A 19,705-nucleotide genomic window follows, 5' to 3' on the forward strand; every position below is an offset into this window, starting at 1 on the left:
ACCCATTAAAGTCAAAGGGGATTTAGAGACACCAGTTCTACTCATTCAACCCAACAGGACGCATCACCTCCCACTTTAGGTGAGGGAGGAGCTGGAAAATTTTGGGGATCCTGTGAAATGATGGGAATTCTACTGGGGAATTCCTCACATTCCTACAGCCTTTTGTGGGGTTGTGCCCCAGCCTCGCCCTTTCTGGAGTCCCTGGCAGCTGCAGGCAGTGGTGCCAGGCTGAGAAGTTGGAGAAGTCGCAGCTCAGCAGTGCCCCAGCAAAGGATAGCTTGGCCTCAGGGTCCTGCCTGCCCGCCAGCACCCACTGCTGTTCCTAGGCATAGACTGAGAGGGCACCAGTATAAACCAGTAAGCACTGGGAGCCCATGGAGGCCCATGATGGCAGTTCCCAGTATAAACCAGTAAGGCCTCATGCACCCAAACCCATCCTCAGTGTAGTCTAAGGGCTCCCAGGTTTATACTGGGAGGGCACCAGTATAAGCCAGTAAGCACTGGGAGCCACTCCTGAGCCCCTGAGACCTGTGGCAGCAGCTCCCAGTATAAACCAGTAAGGGCTGATGCACCCAAACCTGCTTCCAGTGTGGTCTAGAGGCTCCCAGTGTGGTCTAGTGAGATGGGGAACAGAAATGGTTTTGAAAATTCAGAACCTTAGAAGTCTATGATGTGCTTAAGCAGGTAGAGGGGAAATAGATCACATAGCAGAAATGGTATGTAACAAACCATATAGAAAATTATTTGCCAGGAAAAAGCTTTAAGATAACATATGTTGCAAAAACTCAGCAAAGCAAGACCTGGCTATTGTACAAACCCAACAAAGCAGAAACCTGTGGCTCCAGAAACCAGCCAGGACCAGCCAGGTGGTTTTGAGTGGGACAAGCTGACCTGAGGGAGAGCCAAACCTCCACTGCACCTGCCCAAAAGCAGAGCTCAAACAGCGATTACTGAGGAAGACATAGAGCCTTCATCTCCAAAACCACCAAACACAACCACCAGGAGGGGTGGCAGCTAATTATAATACAAAGGGAGGGAAGGTGGAGACGGGTGGGCAGGGAGGTGTGGGCTTGTGGGATCAATGTGTATTTATACCTGGGACCTGTCTTGACCAGGTACACGTGGTTTAGAAGAAATATCCCCCCAGGTGTCCCAGCTGCCAATGAAACACTCTCTACAATTGCAGTGTCAAGTGCAGATTCTCGAAATCAGTTGCTGAGCCAGCCAGAAGGTCTTCGTCTGTCTGCTGGAGCAGAGGGGACATCGACATCCCAGTGCACCCCGGACTTTTTCTGGAGCTGACCTCTGCTCCCCGGTTACTCTCTGCAAGGACTAGCAACCAACCTCCCATATGGCCTAGAGGAACGTTTGCCCAAAATGTTTTGGGGGAGGCCCAAGGTAAGGTGAGCCTGTAAGACACTAGGGATGCCTGCACATGGCTAACAGTGTGTCAGAGACATCCGACACACAGAGCTGACAGGTTTGGGGAAGGTATTTGGAAGCTGGCAAAGGGGTTTCTGTTGACCACTTAGGGTGGCCACTAGCAAGTTTGGGGGTAACTTGAACAGGACCTACAGTGTTATGAATATTATTAACAGCATAACTCACTGCTATAACACTAACTGCCATAAATTGTGCTTGTTGTTTGTTGTGGGGTAGTGGAAGGAAGTATTTTATGTGGTGGTTGGTGTTTTGTGTTTGCATCACTCTAATTTTGGTGGTGGAGAGTTTGGATTTTGGGGAATGTCTTCTCCGTTTTCTGTAGTGGACCTGTGCAATATCTGGTGTAACACTGCCCTCTTGTGTTATTAACTGTCATTGCAACAAGTTAAGATTTCTGTTCTTTTGTGAGGCGTGAGATTCTATTGTTTCTGATGTAATGCTGCCCTCTTGTGTCTGTAACTGTCAATGACAGGTTAGTGAATTTTTTTGGAAACTGTCAGCGTTAAAAAGGTGGTGGAAGCTGGGAGTGAGTGCAGAGGGCTCGACCAAGCAAGGAAGAAGCCCTTTCTAGGTGGCTCCAGATTGAGCCCCCGGATTTCTTGAGGGATCAAGGGAAACTAGTACGGTTGGTACAGGAGGACAGGGGAGTAGAGCAGGTACACTTGGGAGGAATATTCTCAGATTCCATAGATAGTTATCTGGGTTTGGATTGGGAGCAACCTCTAATCGAAAGGGAACCTAGAAGGGTTAGACCAATTCCTTGCTTTGCGTGTGGACCAGCAATTTGGACACCAAGGTGGCATCCAGCCTGGGACCTCCTACAGTGACATTGGTGCAAAAGGAAGTGGCACTGCAGATCTAGGAGGTGGACGCCTACATGCCCCAGGTGTACCCCGGACCCATGGCATCATATTCAGGAATTAATACAGGTTGAGTGTGAGATTGTGAATTTGATCTGTGCAAAGAGTCTTTCAGTTCCCAAGGATTGGCTCGTTTTCGATGACCACTGGGAGGAAGTGAAAGAATATTGCCAGCAGAGGTTTGGGAGAGGAGATAAGAGAAATAAGGAGAGAAATCACGGGGACCCAGCAAAATAAAGAGGTGCCTAGGAGGAGCCCTTTAGGATGTGTACTAACCCACTGGAAGGAAGTTGTGGGGACAGGAGAAACGGAGAGCAAAAGGTTTTCAACAAATACTCGAAACAATGGTGGCCTTTCTAGAAATCAGAAGATGGGGCAAAGTGGCCATTAAATGGAACATGGGACTGGAACACCACGTTGAAGTTAATGTTGTTTTTAAGGTGGGAAGGAAAATGGGATGAGGCACCATACACAGATGTTTTTCACCTTACAAAACCACCCAGAATGGCAATGGGATTGTGGTATTAACCCTCCACAAGACCCACTGATCCTAGCAATGGAAATAGAAAACACAAGGGTCTCACGTATATTAAAATGATGCTGCTCAGCCTGTAGTCTTGGTCAGAAGTGCACTAAAAATGACAAGGTATATAAGGAAGAAGACTCTGATCTGGATGATCTCCCCTCCTCCATCACTAGAGTTGGGTGGGAGCCCAGGAAGGGCACCAGATCAAACTCCAACACCCCTGGGAAGTCCAGCATCCTCCCATACAAGGGCAAAGCTAAGGAACAACCAGCATTTTTGCAGGCACCTCTTAGAGAAGAAGTGTTAGCAGATGGAACAATGATGCTACTAAAGGTTCCCTTCAATACCAATGATTTGGAAATCTGGAAAAGGAATGTAAAGGATTACAGAAAAGACCCTCTAAGTATAACTGAACACTTTTGGTTAATAGTGAAATCACATAACCCGGATTGGAATGCTATACAGTTACTGTTCCATGCAATGACAGAACCAGAGAAACAGCTGATCCCAAAGGTACCCTGGGATTTGGCCCAGGAGCACTGTAAGCCATAAGAGAGGATGTAAAGGAATTCTTTCCCCTCCAGGACCCAAAGTGGGATATGAATAGAATGGCAGTAAGACAGAAGGTACAAGAATATCAGGAGTGGATTGCAAAGGGAATAGAGAAAGCCATCCCCAAATCTATTAACTGCTCAGCTTTATATGCTATTAAACAAGGTCCCTTTGAGTCACCACCTGAGTTCTCAGACAGGCTGAGACACAATGCGTCGTAGCACACCTTTGGACCCAGGTCAGATATCGGGATACAGCAGTTAGTGTCATTATTTTTAGGTCAATCCACCGGTGATAGAAGATGTAAACTTCAGAAATTCAGACCCACTGAAGGAAGAAACTTAGAAATATTATTGGATGAAGCCTGGAGGGTGTTTAGCAATCGAGAAGAAGGGAATAAGGGGAAACAAGGAAGGGTGATGGCAGTAGTTACAAAGGAAGATGAAAATTTTTAAAAGGGGCTTCCCCCTCCACGCCTTGGAAGAAAAGAATGTGCTCTATGTGAGCAATTAGGCCACTGAAAAAATGAATGCCCAGAACGCTGAGGAAAGGGAAACAAAAGGGCACGGGGAGTGGCAAATGTAAATGAAGACTGACAGGAACCAGGGGCATCTTCTCTGGCTGATCCCTTGGTTATAATGAAGCTAGGGGAAAGAAAAGATCAAAAGGAAATAAAATTTTTAATTGATACAGGGGCAATGTGTTCGATTTTAAACACAGCTTTAACTCAGGTGGGAGAAGATTATATTATGGTTAAGGGAGCCACTGGCCAAGCTGACAAGTCTTGTTTTTGTGGACCACTAAAATATAAATTGGGAAAACTAGTAGGCTTGCATAAATTCTTATACATGCCTAATTCACCACATGCACTCCTTGGAAGAGATTTGCTTGAACAATTGAATGCAACAATCAGATTTGAAAAAGGGGAGATTACTCTGGAGGTGGATACTCAAGAATATATTCAAATAATGAGGTTCCCATAGAAGGAAAAATCAGTGAAGATATCATCAACCAGGTGTACCCTGGTGTGTGGGCCACTGAGAAGCCAGGAAGAGCTAAGAATGCATCACCAGTAGAGGTAAAGCTTAAAGAGGGACAATGACCAGTAAGGATAAAACAAGATCCCTTAAATAGAGAGAGTAGGGAAGGAATCCAGCTGGTAATAGAAAAATTCTTGCAATGGGGTCTGTTAAGGGAATGTGAATCTGATTTGCACACTCCCATATTACCAGTTCACAAACCTGATGGAACGTACAGAGTAGTCCAGGATTTAAGAGCAGTCAATAGAATAGCAGAGGATTTATGTCCTGTAGTAGCAAAGCCATACACTTTGTTAACAGTACTGACACCTTAACTAACCTGGTTTACTGGTTTAGATTTGAAAGATGCTTCCTTTTGCCTCCCTCTCTATGAAGCCAGCCAAAAGATATTTGCCTTGGAATGGAAAAGTGGAAAAGGACCCAGCTCACTTGGACTGTACTGCCTCAAGGATTCAAGAATTTCCCCACCATATTTGGCAACCAACTGGCCAAGGATCTCGAGTCTTGGGAAACCCCACCCGGGAAGGGGAGACTGCTACAATACAGAGATGACATCCTGATCACCACTGAGACAGAAGACACTTGCATGCCTTGGACAGTGAGTCTCTAAAACTCTTTGGGGCTCCAAGGGCATCGAGTGTCTAAGAGGAAAGCCCAGGTAATGCAGCAGGAAGTCACTTACTTGGGGTATGAAATTAATGTGGGGCAAAGAATTGTGGGGCAAGCCTGAAAAGAGGCTCTATGCCAAATACCAAAACCACAGACTGTGAAAGAATTGAGAACTTTCCTCAGAATGACTGAGAGGTGTCGCCTTTGGATCTATAATTACGAGTTGCTTGTTCAACCCCTGTATGCACTGATCAACTCTGAACAGAAGCATCTGCAATGGGACAAACAGGCCACACGAGCCTTGGAACAATTGAAAAAGGCCCTGATGTCCGCTCCAGCTCTGGGACTCCCTGAACTGGGTAAGCCTTTCTTTTTGTTTTCTCATGAGAAACAGGGAATCGCCCTGGGAGTATTGGCACAAGATTTCGATTTAGATATCACAGAGCAGTCACCTACATCTCCAAGCAATTGGATGTGACCACAAAAGGATAGCCAGGATGCCTGAGTGTGGTAGCAGCAGTAGTGATAAAAATCCAGGAAGCCTGAAAATTCACTTTGGGACAAAAAAATGACTGTGTTGGTGTCCCATACAGTGTCTGCAGTATTAGGAATGAAGGGCAGGTAGTGGTTTTCTCCACAGAGGCTCCTGAAATACCAATCCATACTGGTAGAACAGGATGATGTGGAGATTGTGATCACTAACATTGTCAATCCAGCTTCTTTCCTCAGTGCAAACACAGGAGAACCAGTACACCATGACTGCTTGGAAACCATTGAAGCAACATCCTCAAGCTGCCTGGATTTGAAGGATGTTCCTGTGGAAGATGCAGAGGACTGGTTCATGGACAGAAGCAGCAATGTCCTGAATGGCAAAAGGCATGCAGGATATGGCATCTCCATCAGCCATGAGGTAACAGAGTCAGAACCATTGCCTGTCAATACCTCTGCACAAAATGTGAAAATCGCCTTGACCCGAGCCTTGGAATTGACCCAATGTGAGAATGTGAACATAGACATGGATCCAAAGAACACTTTTGGGGCTGTGCATGCTTATGGAGCAATCTGAAAGGAAAGGGGGCTACTGAACTCTCAAAAGAAAAACACTGAACATGCAGAAGAAATTCTGAAATTGCTGAAGGCAGTACAGCTCCCAAAGAAAATAGCAATTATGCACATCAGAGCACATCAAAAGGCATACTTGGAATCAGGAAAAGGAAATGAGCTGGCAGACAGGGAGGCAAAAGAAGCAGCAAAAAGAGAGGTACAATTGGAAGGAGCTCTAATCCCAGACAGGAAAATCTCCCTTGAGGGTAAACCAAATTATGCCAAAGAGGATCTGAAGCTAATTACAAATTTGGATGAGACATACAGTAAAGAGGGGTGGGCCCATACCCCAGAAGGAAGGGTAATCATACCTGGCCATCTAATATGGTTTGTAATAAGGGAGGAGCATAGGAAAAGACACTGGGGACCAGAGACTGTGTATGAACACTTAAATCGCAACATCATGGCTAGAAATTGATACACTACAGTGAAGCAGGTAACTCCACAGTGTGATCTCTGCCTCCAGACTAATCCTAAAAACAAAGCCAGAAATGGGTGAAATTGAGAAGGGAATGTACCTGACCAATTATGGCAAATGGACTTCACAGAACTCCCAAGAAAAGGGGGCTTTGTTATTTACTGGTATTAACTGATACCTTTTCAGGATGGCCTAAGGCTTTCCCTGCTACAACTGCTAAGGCCAGAAAAATGGTCAAGGCATTAGTAAAAGAGATAGTATCACGATTTGGGGTTCCAGCTGCCATTTCTTCAGATAGAGGGCTCCATTTTATTGCAAATGTGGTACATCAGGTTAGTAATACTTTAGGTATAGATTGGCAATTACATACCCCATATCATCCCCTGTCAAGTGGACAAGTGGAGAAGATGAATCATTTAATCAAACAGCAAATTGTTAAATTAGGACAGGAGGTCAATCTGCCTTGGCCTCAATCCCTTCCTTTAGCCCTTTTACACACACGAACTAAACCAAGGGCAAAGGAAAGGCTGAGTCCTTTTGAGATCCTGTATGGGCGACCTTATGCAATACAGAAGGGAACATCAGCACAAATAGCGGAAGAAACTATCACAGAATACATGGTGGCCCTAGGGAAACAACTCAGTAATATCAGGAAACATGTAGAAAGAAGCTGGTGTAGGGGATTGGATGGACCAGTACATAATGTACAACCTGGAGATTGTGTGTATGTGAAGTCTCTCACAGAAAAGACTTTGGAACCACAGTAGGAAGGACCATACCAGGTGCTCCTCACCTCCTTCACTGCCATCAAGATCAGAGAACAAGCAGCATAGAGACATCACACTGGAATTAAAAAGGCTTCACAGTCACCATGGAGAATCAGGCAGGTGCAGCCTGGAAAGCTGTGGCTCTGATGATCATAGCCATGGCTATGGCAGACATGTGTGCAAGACCTCCTATATACAATGGGACTGGCATTTATATGTGTCAGGGGAAAGCTTCTGACTTTGACTCTCCTAAGTCTCTGTGGCAGGTGTTACAAATATCAAACACAACTGTCTGGCCAGGGAAAGATGTCTGGGGATGCAAATTTGCATTTGTTCAGGAAGGATTCCATCAGGGACTTCTAAAACCCATTCAAATTGGTACTGAATGTTGTGACACATGCTTCACTAACTGTTCTGAATTCAGGCTTAAAATAGAGGGATGTGAAACCAAGGCTTTTAGAATTAAACCGTGAGGGAACTGTGCCACATCTATCTGAACAGAGAACGTGGACACAAGGGGTTAAAGGGAAGTGGCAGATTATTAACATAGAGCTATGTGCCACAAGAAAACAACTGAGGTTTGGATGTGAAGGAAATGTCAACCATGACCGAGATATCTGCCTGGATACACAACAAAGCATCTGTCTCTTCAGAATCCATTCAGTCAACCAGACAACCTTGCTGGTATCTATAGATCAGGGTTGTGTGTGCCTCAGAACAGCATGCCCCACCATAAGAGTGGACGAGCTCATTATAAAGGAAACACAATCTGATTTGTGCATTTGTAACTTGGTCAAAATTGAGGGGTGCAATTTCTCCTATTGGGCACCTGTTGTATCACATCAGTATATAAAGGCAAACATGACAACTGTGCAGGATGTATTGTCTGTGCCCAGAAGAATGAATCTCACTCTAGTTATAGAGCTACTAAAACACAGAGATATTCAGGAAATTCTGCAAGAAATTAGAAGTCTGGGAATGAAGATCTTGATCACAATACACCATGAGACAGACTATAAGGAGACCATAGAAGGTTGAAGGGAGACACATCTCACCACTGGTGGGATGCATTTTTTGGGTGGTCTCCTACTGCAGCAGGGTTTCTACACTGATTGTGCCATCTGATAGTAGTTTTGTTAGTTCTGATGAGTTTAAGTTTTTTTCTTTGTTATGATTTTCTGAATTTGAAACAGTCACAAAGAATGGCTACAATGCCTATCCTGTTATCAAATCAACTAGGTAAAGATATTTACAGAGAGTATGACAAGTATCATAGAAAGCAAAAGCATTTGCATCATTCAGAAGAAAAGGGTGGAAATGAGATGGGGAACATATATGGTTTTGAAAATTCAGAATTTTAAAAGTGTATAATATGCTTATGCAAGTGGAGGGGAAATAGAACACACAGCTTAACTGTATGTAACAAACACAGAGGAACTTAGGTACCAGGAAAAAACCATTAAGATATATTGCAAAAACTCAGCAAAGCAAGACCTGGCTATTGTACAAACCCAACAAAGCAGAAACCTGTGGCTCCAGAAACCAGCCAGGACCAGACGGGTGGTTTTGAGTGGGACAAACTGACCTGAGGGAGAGCCAAACCTCCACTGCACCTGCCCAAAAGCAGAGGTCAAACAGCGATTACTGAGGAAGACATACAGCCTTCATCCCAAAAACCACCAAACACAACCACCAGGAGTGGTGGAAGCTAATTTTAATAAAAGCAGGAGAAGGTGGAGATGGATGGGCAGGGAGGTGTGGGCTTGTGGGATCAGTGTGTATTTATACCTGGAACCTGTCCTGACTAGGTACACGTGGTTTGGAAGAAATATCCCCCAGGTGTCCCAGCTGGCAATGAAACACTCTCTACAATTTCAGTGTCAAGTCCTGATTCCTGAAATCAGGAAAGGTCCAGCAGCTGTGTTGGTTCTGCAGAGCAAAAATGGCCCCTGGTTCCATGGGACCCCAGTGTCACAACTGACTCCTTGCTTCCATGTCACCCCCTCAGTGTCAAAATGGCCCCTTCGCTCCAACAGAACACAAAGGTTTTGTATAAATATTGAGCAAATCCTGCTTAACACACCTGGGAACATCTGTCTGCATTCAAAAGTGAGATTAAAGGTGAGAATGGCACCAGCAGCTTCCATCTACAACAAAGACCCAGGGAAAGGACAGGGACAGAGAATTCAGCTGAAAGACTCAGAATTCTGCTTACAGAGACCATTGCTGGTCACACTGTCCCTCGTAGGAAGGTGACATCATTCCAGACAGCCTGGACTGAGCATGTGGTTCCTCAGTGGGGTTTGTTGTTTAGGAAAACTGCTCAGGATTTTCCATTCTTTCCTCACAAACAGGAAAATTTCTCCTGGGCCTGTGTGCAGGCAGAGCCCTGAGGAGAGCAGGTGGGACATGGTGCAATGGGCTGGGACAGCCAGCTGCAGAGCTCAGGGGACAAGGTTCTGCTGCAGGGCACAGGGATGTCAGTCCTAGGTGGGTGATGTCAGACATGGTGAGGCTGGGGGTGAGGAGCAGGTTGTCCAAACAGGGTCAGCCTACAAGGGGCTCATTCTTCTGTGTGCCCAAACCTCCTAAGGAGACATTCAGCATCAAGATCACTTGGGAAATGCCTCTATCAGCTCTTCTCTGAACTGTAATTTAAAACAAAATACTCACTTGATTAAAGAAAAAAAGTGATGATGCTCACTTTGAAATCTCCATCCTTAACTGAACTCCAAAGTGACTCCAAGCAGCTGCACAAGCCCTGAAGTAAGACAAAGAGCTTTTGAAGGCTTCCTCTATTTAAATCAGCCTGACAGTGGATTTGGGGCTGAGTCCAGGACCCTCAGGCACTGAGAGAAGGTTGAAGAAGCTGCTCAAGGAGGCAGAAGCAAAACTCCAAGTCCCTTGGAGCATCAGTGGCCCCACTGAGGGCAGGGAGTGCCAAAGGCTCCCCAGGGACTGGTGAGAGCAGATCCTTGAGGGCAGGATTGCAGGAGCCCGAGGCTGAGAGCAGGGAACTGCAATGCTGAGCAAGGCCTGGGCTGGCTGGAGGAAGCAGAAAGGCCAAGGCCTGAGCCCAGGCCTGGCCCAGCAGGGCCTGTCCCTCACGGGGGGCTCGGGGCTGTTGCTGGGGCAGTGGGATGGCAGGGGCAGCAAGGACAAATGTCATCAAGCTGTGTGACACTCCAGATGCTCATGGAACCAAGGGCCAGTGTGACACAGCAGGGCCTGATGGAAACAAGAGGCCATGGTGAGCCTGCAGGGCTGGAACATCCCAGAACACTGAAATGCTGGGGGTGACCAAAGGTTTCTTTAGTCAAGTTTGGTGCACAGGAGAAACCTCAGCCGGGTATTCTCAACATGGTCAGATGCACAGAAGATTCTTGGTAGGAATGGACCCACAATGATCATCAAGTCCAGCTCTTGAGTGAATGGCCCACACAGGGTTTGAACCCACAACCTCAGTGATACCAGCACCATGCTCTAACCAATTGAGTTAAGAGGTCCAAATGACACAAAATTTTACTGGCAAAATATAGACAATCAAGGAAAATTGGCAAAGGGTTTAATAAAAGATCCAATTCGAAATAAGTGTCTCATCATATCATGAACTTCATTCATGTCATTTAACCTAGAAACCTTTAACCATTAAGATGCTAAGGTATCCAAAAATCTTCCAGGTAAGCAGGATTAGAAGGAGAAGAAAGAGAGAAGAACAGCAGTAGAGAAGGTCGATAGAAAGAGAATCTGACCTCGGATACGATCACCCCTATTGTGTGATTGACAGCTCAGCCAATCAGAGCTGGGTTAACACCGCCCCTGTTGTGTGATTGATTGACAGCTCAGCCAATCAGAGCTGGGTTAGCATTGCAACTGCTGTGTGATTGATGGACAGCTCAGCCAATCAGAGCTGGGTTAGCATTGCCCCTGCTCTGTGATTGGCAGCTGTGCCAGGCCATGGCTGGGGGCGGGGCTCTGTCCCACCACAATCCCAGGCCAGACCCGGCCCTGGCCCCACACGGGCATTCCGAGCACCCCGAGGTGCCTGGGACATCGATCTCATCCAGCCTCTGACAGCCACCATGGTGACACTGTGGAACCTCCTGGAACCAAGGGTCAGTTGTGTCACTGTGGGGCCTCATGGAACTGAGGAGTCCATTGTGACTGACGAGTAAGTTGTCTTTAAAGATAATTCAATGAACTGAAAGTATTGGTGTTAATATCTTTGAAATGGGTCTTAATTTCTCTACTAACTACAAGCAACAGGTTTATTACAGAGCCCAGTCAGCTTGGCTCCTGAAACAGACAAGGGTCTGCATGAGCTTGAGTTTATGAACTTTGGGGTAAAATGACAGGTTAAAGGGGGGATATGGGGTAGGCAATTTGGGAATGCTGTACCTTCCTAGTACCTCAGCCAATGGGGAAAGGACGAGGGCAATGTGCACCTGGGAGTTTAGGATAAAGGAGGCAGCCTCCTCCAAAACCTCAAGAGAGAAAACTGCATGAGTGTGTGCCCTGGTGGACTCTTTCTCTTTACTGAAATAAAGTTGCAGACTCCCCTGTCTCCTTAATGGACACTGGCTTTTCATAGCGTGATTTTCTGTATGTGACAATATGGAATGTGATGGAACCAAGGAGCCATTGTGACACATCAAGGCCTCAGTGGAACAAAGGAACCATTGCTGACAGTACAGAACCAAGGGGCTGTTGTGACAATACAGGTCCAAGGACACCATGGTGACACCATGGAACCTCATGGAAACAAAGAGACCATGGTGACATTCTGGTGCCTCATGGAATCAGGGGGTGAAATCCCCTGTGAAACTCAGGACCCCAATGGAACCAAGGGTCAGTGATGAAGCTGTGGGGCCCAGAGAACCAAGGAGCCATTGTGACACAGTGGGGCTGCATGGAGCCCAGGGGCCATGGTGACACTGCAAGAACTTATGGATCAAGGGGCCATTGTGACACTACAGAAGCGAGGAGAATATTGTGACAATACAGGGACTCATGGACTCAAGGAGAATATTGTGACACTGTGAGGCCCCATGGAACCAAGGGAGCATGGAACAGGTCTGGCTGGCTGGGCCTCTCAGGGGCCAACTGACAGGTCTGGCTGACCTTGGCATGTCGAGGACCACTGCTCATCTGCCCCTGAAACACTGGGGCTCTGTGCTTTCCTTCCTGTGGAAAAGAACCGTCCTTCTCCAGGTGCCCGTGGCCAAAATTGGGAATCTGCCTCCAGAATTCCCTATATCCAAGGAGAGCTCCCAGACAAAAGCTGCCATGACTGACAAGTCAGGCTGGCCTTGGTTTCCTGAGGGCTGGCTCTCATCTGCCTTTGAAACACTGGGGCTCTGTGCTTTCCTTCCTAGGGAAAAAAATGTCCCTTTTATCAGTGCAGATACAGCCAAAATTTGGATTCCATCTCCAAAATTCCCCATATCAATGGATTGCTTTCAGACAAAAACTGTCAGAACAGAAAGGTCTGCCTGGCCTTGGCCTCTGATGGTCATCTTTCATCTGCCCCTGAAACACTGGTATTCTGTGCTTCCCTGCAAAAGAACTGTCCTTTTCCTCCAGATGTCCATTTCTGAAATTGGTATTCCACCTCTAAAATTCCCTATATCTGGGGATTACTCCCACAAAAAAATCTGCAAATACCATCAAGTCTGTCTGTCCTTCGCCTCTGGTGACTGCCCCACATCTGCCCCTGTAGCACTGGGGCTCAGTTGTTTTCTTCCTATGGAGACCATTGTGACACTGTGGGGCCCCTCAGAACCAAAGGGCCATTGTGACCCTGCAGGGCCTCATTGTGACACTGCAGAAGCAAGGAGAACATTGTGAGACTACAAGGTCCCATGGAACCAAGGGGACATGGAACAGATCTGGCTGGCTTGGCCTCCTGGGGGCCACCTCTCAGGTCTGGCTGTTCCTGGCATGTTGAGGGCTGCTGCTCATCAGCCCCTGGAGAACTGGGGCTCTGTGCTTTCCTTCCCATGGAAAAGATCCATCCCTCTTTCCAGGTGCCCAAGGCTGAAATTGCTACTCCCCCTAAAGAATTCCCCATATAAAAGGGTCCTCCCAGACAAAAACTGCCAGGACAGACAGCGCTGGCTGGCCTTGGCCTCCTGAGGGCTGTCTCTCATCTACCACCAAACACTGGGGCTCTGTACTTGCATTACAGTGGAAAAGAATTGTCCTTCTCACCTAAATGTCAATGGCCAAAACTGGGGTTCTACATCTAAAATTCCATCCATCCAAGGATTGCACCCAGACAAAAGTATGCAGGACAGAAAAGTCTGGCTGCCTTGTCCTCTGATGATTTTCTTAGAATATGAGAAGAATATTTTAATTTGCCCACACCTGGGAGAGGGTCCAGATGTCTCCCAAGGTGGGGTTTGGAGGCTGCAAGAACATGACCACTACATGAAGGAGCTCTGTGCTGAGTGGGGTGGAGACTGAGGACAGCAGAGGAGAGCCCAGATTGGACACAAGGAGAAAGGAATTTCTCTCCCAGGGCAGGGGTGTGGTGCAACACATCCCCCAGAAGGAGTCTGGAGCAGCCCAAGGCTCTGTGTGTCCAGGCAGAGGCAGGCAGGAGGCAGAGCTGTCAGCAAAGGAAGGGGCCAGCGAGGTGGGGCAGCCAGGGGATGACGACAGCCTGCAGGGACAGAGGCGCAGGGCATGGACACCGTAGGACAGCCTGGGCTGCAGAGGCCACAGGGATGGGCAGCAGCTGAAAGGCCCTGACACAGCCAACTCCTGCAGCACTTGGGCCATGCAGGCTGGCCCTGGGCCTGAGGCCAGCAGGGGACAAGTGAGCCTTGCTGTGCTGGGGCCTCATTGCCTCCTTGTCCCTGCTCAGCAGCCTGGCAGGGGCCGCCCCATGGTGCTGCCCTTGGCATTGCACATGGCCAGAGCCCAGTGGCCCGGGAAGAGCCCTGAGCAATGAGGGAGGGACAGGATCTGCCTTGCCAGGGGCTGGGGCTCAGCCCTTGGCCCTTGGCATTCCTGAAACACATCCAGGTGTGCTCAGCATCAGAGACACCTTTCCCTTGTTTGTCCCCTGTCATCAGTGCCTCCACTGTTCTGCTCTAACTGGAATCTGGGGACACTTTGTCAGTCATATCCCTCAGTGGGCACCATTTAAACTTCAAGAAACTTTAGAGTTTCAATTTAATTTTGAGTTCTTGAGAAGTTTTCCTTCAGCTCCCTCTCAGGGACTGATGTGCAGGGACTCAGCACTGTTGGAAAATCCCAGCTTTACAGAAAAGGGGCAACAGAGAGGCGCATTTTTTTAAAGATTTTATTCCATTATCAGTCTCATTGAATGGTGAAAAATAAAAGATGCAAAACTCAATGCCATTTCATCAGAAGTCAAGTTATTTCCTGGTTGCAATATTTTATAAATATTTTTCAGCCTATTAACTTTTGCCACACAATGGTGCTAATAATTCTAACACCAATCACCTTGTATTTTACACCACATGGTCATGCCACAATGGATTTTTCACAGTTCTAATTCTCAAAAATATCTTGTATTTTTGCAAGGCCATTTTTTGAAACTTGTTTCTAGTTCAGTCTCTCTCTCTACAATGTCTTCTCTATTCCAGGGCCATTCTGAGTCAGCACACCTTATCTCAGAGTTTGCATCCAGATGTACAAGAGTGTGTGAGCTTTCAGTCAGGCTTTGAGAATCCTTTACAAATCCATTTCTCACAAATATCAATCACAGAATACTGCAATCACCTCTGCTCTAAAGACAACAGTATTAAACTACAGCCTTGAAAATGGGAATGGATATTTCTAAGAAGGTCTTTGTCATATTTCTCCAGAACTGGAGTTGAAAAACTTCTGAATGAATGGCACCAGATCAGAGGGAAATCAAGGCAGCACCGTTGTTTTATAGGAAACCTCTGAAGAATTTGTTCAGAATCAAACTCCAAAGTGTCTGATACTGCTCATGGGTCTCACTGAGGGCCACGACTGAGAAAGTGTCCCCAGGTTCCAGTGTGAGCAGGAAATTGGAGGCAGAGGTGACAGGTGGTGTGGGAAATGCAGGCAGAGAGACCTCTCAGGGCCTTGTGCAAACAGGCTCAGAGACTGAGATGGATCCAAGGTTTGACGTAAGACCTTGGAGAAATCTTGGACAATCAGAGCATTAAAAGGAAAATAGATCTAAAACAAGAATATAAGTTTTTAGTTTAAGTAGAAATATGTTTTAAGGAAACATAAATAAGTATTATGTAAGCAAAGCAGTATGTTAAGTTAGATAGTAAAAGATTTTAAAGCTTAGCAATAGAACCTGTTATAAAGTTAATTAGAAGTTTAAGATATATCAATGTAGGTTTATGAAGTGTTATAGGGTTGGTTGAAAAATGATGCATTGCAGTAAAGCCATGAGAAGGAAAGCAATTAATGATTAGTGTAAAAGAATGCTGGCAAACTTCACAGAAGTATTTGATTGGCTAAAAAATGAACTTAAGGCATTGTAACTAAGAATGAGGCAGGTTCTGATATTATGGTGTTGGATGTAACACCTTTAATGTCTCACCCTTCTATGAGACTGACACCATGAGGCCATAAACCATCTTTTACAACGTCTCTCAGTTGCCTCATCTCTTGTAATATCAATCTCCCAATACACTTTTTTTTTGACATCAGACATGACTAATGAAATCAATAGGGACTTATGGACACCAGGTGTATCCCATTAAAGTCAAGAGGGATTTAGATACACCTGGTCTATCCATTAAAATCAATGGGATTTTGAGGAAATTTGGCCTTAATATAGGGAAATGTGAGTAAATTTGGAGGAAATCTTGGGCTGAATTCTGGGAATTTCCACTCCAGGATTGCAGTGCCAATGCTCTGGATGTCCTGGATGAATTCCTGGAGGCCAATCCTTAATCCCTGATCCTTCACCTGCTGTCCATGCTGGATCTGTGCTCCAGGTAAGCCCAAAAATACCCATTTTCAGCCTGAATGCTGGGAATTTCGAGCCCAAAATTGGTGTTTTTAGCACCAAAAATGTTGGGACATCAGCTCTACCCACTGAAGTCAACAGGAATTGAAGGACACCAGGTCTACCCCTGTGAAGTCAATAGGGATTTAGGGACACCAGGTCTACCCATTGATAGGGCTTGATTGGGAAGACTTACTGTTCAAACTGGGATCACTAGGAAGGGCTAAGGGGGGACACTGGGGTGACTGGGAACACTGAAGCAAAAGTGGGACAACTGGGAGGGATTTGTAGAGATAAATGGAGATAAACAGGACTCCAGGTCTAACCCATTGAAATCAATAGGAATTTAGGGACAGCAAGTCTACTCTTTAAAGGTAATAAAGGTAAAAAAGGGACACCAGGTCTACCCAGTCAAAGCAATGAGGATGTTTGAGACACTAGTTTTGTGGGGCCCCAGGGGCTTTTGGTGATACAGGTATCCAAGGGGTACCCAGGTGTATCCAGGTGATTTTTAGGGGTACTCAGGTGATTTTTGGGGACAGCCAGGTGTACCCGGTGATTGCTGCGGGGGATCCAGGTGATTTTGGGCAGTATCCAGGTGTACCCAGATTATTTTGAGGGATATCCAGGTTATTTTGGGGCACCCAAGTGCCCTGACTCACCCTGACAGGCCAGGAGAAGATGATGGCCACTGTCCTCCCAGTCGATGTGGACACAGGTGACCCTTGGCAGCTGTGGGGCTGTCGGGGGACACCCCAACATTCAGGGGGTGACCCCAAAACTCCAGGTGAGGACATCAGGGGTGGGAGGGAGCCCTGAGTTACCTCAGGAGAGGATGCAGTGCAGGTACAGCCAGGTGCTTTGGTGCATGGGGTTGGTGAAGATGGTATTCTGCAGCAGCTCCAGCTCTGTGTGGGCAAAGGAAGCACCCCAAAATCTCAGGGGGGCAGTGGGGAAAACCCCAATATCTCAGTGAGGACACCCAGGTATACAGGAATTCTGGTCTACCCATTAAAGTCAAAGGGGATTTAGGAACACCAGGTCCACCCATTCAACCCAACAGAACCCACCAGCTCCCACTTTAGGTGAGGGAGGAGCTGGAAAATTTTGGAGATCCCACAAAATTGGGGGGAGATTTTTTGGGGAATCCCTCACCTTCCTTCAGCCTTCCAGGAGGCAGTGCCCTTGCCATAGTTCCTGGTGGGCATCAGCAGCCCCAGGCAGTGTTGCCAGGCTGAGAAGTTTGAGAAGCTGCAGCTCAGCAAGACCCTGGTGAAGGCCAGCTCGGCCTTGAGGTCCTGCCTGACTGCAAGTGCCTAGCAGTGTTCCCAGGTGTGGACTGGGAAGGCACCGGTATAAACCAGTAAGCACTTGGAGACACTCCCAAGCTCGTGAGGCTCATGGCAGCAGCTCCCAGTATAAACCAGTAAGGCCTCACGTACCCAAATCCATTCCCAGTGTAGTCCTGGGGCTCCTACTGTGGTCCTGAGGTTCCCAAGTTTATACTGGGATGGCATCAGTATAAACCAGTAAGCACTGCGAGCCACCCCTGAGCCCCTGAGCCCATGGCGGCAGCTCCCAGTAGAAACAAGTAAGGCCAGCATCCCCAGAAGTTGCTCCCAGTGGAGTGCCAAGGATCCCGAAAACCCTCCCAATATAATCCAGTACACCCCAGTTTAAGCCAGTAAAATCCAGAAGATCTCTGTATAACCCGGTACAAACGACTCCAATCCAGTCACCCCCAGCACCCCATCCCAGTACAAACCAGCATAACCCAGTATAACACACAGTCGGCCACTAGGTCCTCCCAGCCAGCAGGGGGCACTCATACAACCCTGCTCCCTTTCCCAGTGGAACCCAGTACAAACCACTAACACCCCAGCACCCTGTCCCAGCACAAACCAGTACAATCCAGTCCAAACCAGTACAAACCACTCACAGTTGCAGGGGTCGGCCACCAGGAGGTGCTCGCACAGTGCCAGGTCCTCCCGGCCAGCAGGGGGCGCTGCAGTGCCCATTGTGACCCTACAGAACCAAGGAAACCCCTGTGACACTGCGGGGCCCCACGGAACCAAGAGTCCATTGTGAGACACCTGGGCCACGTGGAGCCAAGGAACCATTGTGACACTGGGGAAACTCATGGGACCAAGGGTCCACTGTGACATTGTGGGGCCTCATGGAACCTGTGAGCCATTGTGACACTGCACGGCCTTGTGGAACCAAGGAGACCACGGTGACACTGTGGGGCCACCTGGAACCAAGAGTCCATTGTGACACTCTGGAACTACAGAGACCATTGTTGAGAGTATGGAACCTCGAGGAGCCAAAAGTCCATTGTGATAGAACATGGCCCTCATGGAACCAAAAAGAGCATTGTGACACTGTGGGACACCATGGACCCAAATCTTAATTGTGACAGTGCAGAAACTCATGGAACCAAGAGTGCATGGTGACCCAGTGAGGCCTTGTGGAACCAAGGAGTCCAAAGGTCTCAAAATTTCCTTGCAGGATTTGGAGTTGGGAAACGGGAACCTTCATAATGACACCTTGGGCTGGAACACACTAATAGAAGGTGTCTGTTTACAATGAGGAAATTCGGGAGTTTTCGATTGCTTCAGAATAAAAAACAAAAGGGGAAAAAAAACTCCTTTTGGCCTGAGTGCAGCCATTTCTCCAAGCAAAGCAGGTCCCAGGTGAGTGAGGACAGACAGGATGGAGTTGGGGAATGTGGAGCAAGGTTGTCCACACTGGGTCAGCCCTCAAGGCACAGCTTCTGTGAGCAGGCCAGAGCTCCTGAGGAGAGACCCTGCATCATTATCAATCAGGGAATGCTGCAATCACTTCCTGCTCTAAAGAGAACAGTAATAAAATGCACCCACTGAAATAGGAACAGATATTTCCAAGGGGCTCTTTGACATAACTGGAGTTGAAAACCATCATAGCAAACTGCACCAGACCAGAGGGAAATCAAGGCAGAGCCATGGTTTGTCAGGACGAGCTTGATCCCAAGGAGCCCTGGGGTGCATTTGGGGCTGAGCCCTTGAACCTCAGGGCCTGAGAGGAGATTGCACAAACCTTTCCAGGAGTCCAAGGCAGAAGAAAAACCCAAAGTGTCTCAAAGCATTAATGGGTCCCACTGAGGTCCATCCCCTACACAGGCTCCTCATGGACTCCTTGGAAGAGAGAATGGGAGGCCAGGATTGCCCAAAAACCTCTCAGAGAGAAAGGAATAAAGAAAGTACCTTAAAAAACTGAAGTACCTTGAAGAATTAATGAGCCCCACTGAGTGTTGTTACTGACAAAGGCTCTCAAGAGATTAATTAAAGCAGATAATTGGAGGCCATGATTGCACAAAGCTCTCACAGAATCCAAGGCAAAAGCAAAACCCAAAGTCCTCTGAAAAACCTGCAGTCCCTGG

Source organism: Sturnus vulgaris, unplaced genomic scaffold (assembly GCF_052056855.1).
Source record: "Sturnus vulgaris isolate bStuVul1 unplaced genomic scaffold, bStuVul1.hap1 Scaffold_157, whole genome shotgun sequence".
Classification (NCBI taxonomy): domain Eukaryota; kingdom Metazoa; phylum Chordata; class Aves; order Passeriformes; family Sturnidae; genus Sturnus; species Sturnus vulgaris.